Consider the following 2500-nt stretch of genomic DNA (forward strand, 5'->3'; position numbering starts at 1 on the left):
TCTGACTTTTTGGAAAATTTCACAATTTTGTGAAAACTTCCACAAAATGAGGTTCTAGTATGTTAGAGGGCATCCCAGGAGGGCTCCAAAAGTGTGGGTAAAATATATATCCCACAGGGGGAAAATTGAAAAAAAGTTGAAAAAAAAAATTTTTGGGGACTTAGAAAATTTTTCAACTTTTGTCAGACTTCCAGACAGGGGAGCGTGTCAGTGCGCGCATCCGATTTCAGTTCCAGAGCGATTCGCGCGATGAGTCCTTGATACTTAGTCGTTTTTGGCAAAATTTCTGACTTTTTGAAAATTTCACAATTTTGTGAAAACTTCCACAAAATGAGGTTCTAGTATGTTAGAGGGCATCCCAGGAGGGCTCCAAAAGTGTGGGTAAAATATATATCCCACAGGGGGAAAATTGAAAAAAAGTTGAAAAAAAAAATTTTTGGGGACTTAGAAAATTTTCACACATGTGTCAGACTTCCAGAGAGGGGAGCATGTCAGTGCGCGCATCCGATTTCAGTTCCAGAGCGATTCGCGCGATGAGTCCTTGATACTTAGTCGTTTTTGCAAAATTTCTGACTTTTTGGAAAATTTCACAATTTTGTGAAAACTTCCACAAAATGAGGTTCTAGTATGTTAGAGGGCATCCCAGGAGGGCTCCAAAAGTGTGGGTAAAATATATATCCCACAGGGGGAAAATTGAAAAAAAGTTGAAAAAAAAAATTTTTGGGGACTTAGAAAATTTTCACACATGTGTCAGACTTCCAGAGAGGGGAGCATGTCAGTGCGCGCATCCGATTTCAGTTCCAGAGCGATTCGCGCGATGAGTCCTTGATACTTAGTCGTTTTTGCAAAATTTCTGACTTTTTGGAAAATTTCACAATTTTGTGAAAACTTCCACAAAATGAGGTTCTAGTATGTTAGAGGGCATCCCAGGAGGGCTCCAAAAGTGTGGGTAAAATATATATCCCACAGGGGGAAAATTGAAAAAAAGTTGAAAAAAAAAATTTTTGGGGACTTAGAAAATTTTCACACATGTGTCAGACTTCCAGAGAGGGGAGCATGTCAGTGCGCGCATCCGATTTCAGTTCCAGAGCGATTCGCGCGATGAGTCCTTGATACTTAGTCGTTTTTGCAAAATTTCTGACTTTTTGGAAAATTTCACAATTTTGTGAAAACTTCCACAAAATGAGGTTCTAGTATGTTAGAGGGCATCCCAGGAGGGCTCCAAAAGTGTGGGTAAAATATATATCCCACGGGGGAAAATTGAAAAAAAGTTGAAAAAAAAAATTTTTGGGGACTTAGAAAATTTTTCAACTTGTGTCAGACTTCCAGAGAGGGGAGCATGTCAGTGCGCGCATCCGATTTCAGTTCCAGAGCGATTCGCGCGATGAGTCCTTGATACTTAGTCGTTTTCAGAAGTCACAATTTTGACTTCCAGGACCCGCAAAACGTTTGTAAATTGAGCCCGCTCCCCAGTTCCAAGCGTTTTGAGGTGTCCCCGGTTGCAGTAATGCAGCCTGCCCACTAGATGTCGCAAAAGAGACAAAAAGTGAAAAAGAACCAGAATGAGGAAATTCCAGGGAGCCGAATCCGCCTGACAGTTCCAGGCGATCGGGCACTTTTTTGCATGCGTCCCTAAAGTGGGTATAGGGTGACACTCCATGCAAAGACCCAGTTTTGCACACCACCGGCAGAATATATGAGAGAGAGGTACCTCTCAGCCCCGACACATTTCGACTCATTTAAGCTGGTTTTCACCTCCGTAGGCCTGGGTATGCGTTTTGGCTATGAGTCCCTGTTCGGCTGGAGGTCTGCACCTTGGCTGAACCCAGGCTTCCGCAGCTGCGTGGGGGGACTTTTGCCGGTCGCCTATCCCAAGTCAGAGAGGTGTTCCTGGGTTGAAGTGAGCCTGGCCAGACCCCCCCGCGGGCCCTGGTTCTCCACATGGGGGCGCCGTCAAGGCTAAAATCTGGATTTTTAGGCCGAGGAGAGGCTCCATGAGGGCGGATGCTTTTGTGGCTTCGACCCCAGTGCTGTTCCACATCCAGTACCCCCCCGCAAGGGCGCCTGTACCCGAGTCGCGCTTCCAGGACTCGTGGGCACGTATCTCCCGACGACAGGGGTTTGCAGCCTCCGTACTTGGGCAAGTCCCTACATGCACCCCTGCTCTTCCTCCGATCGATCTGGCGCAGCGCTCCCGGGTGGGGAGGTGGCGCCGCTCGCTCGGCCCGGGCTTTGGAGCCCGCGCTGGCTTAAGGTGAGCGGTCCCCTTCCTCCTCTACCCCCGGGCTTCCGACACCTATCTTTGGGCGCGCATGCCGGCCTCGCCTCCCGTCTGCGGAGGTGGCCGAGCCGTGGGGAGTTTGACCCGAACCGAGCGAAGGCAGTGGTCCGACGACCCGTACGGGCGAACGGCGGGGCGCCCACCCAGCCAGGCGTGGGGGCCCGTCGTCCGAATCGCTCCCTGTGCGGGGAAGCACAGCGATCTTCTCCGAGGGCGGCC

The sequence above is a fragment of the Phyllobates terribilis genome, unplaced genomic scaffold (assembly GCF_046119375.1).
Source record: "Phyllobates terribilis strain yellow unplaced genomic scaffold, ASM4611937v1 Scaffold_7787__1_contigs__length_35423, whole genome shotgun sequence".
Taxonomy (NCBI): domain Eukaryota; kingdom Metazoa; phylum Chordata; class Amphibia; order Anura; family Dendrobatidae; genus Phyllobates; species Phyllobates terribilis.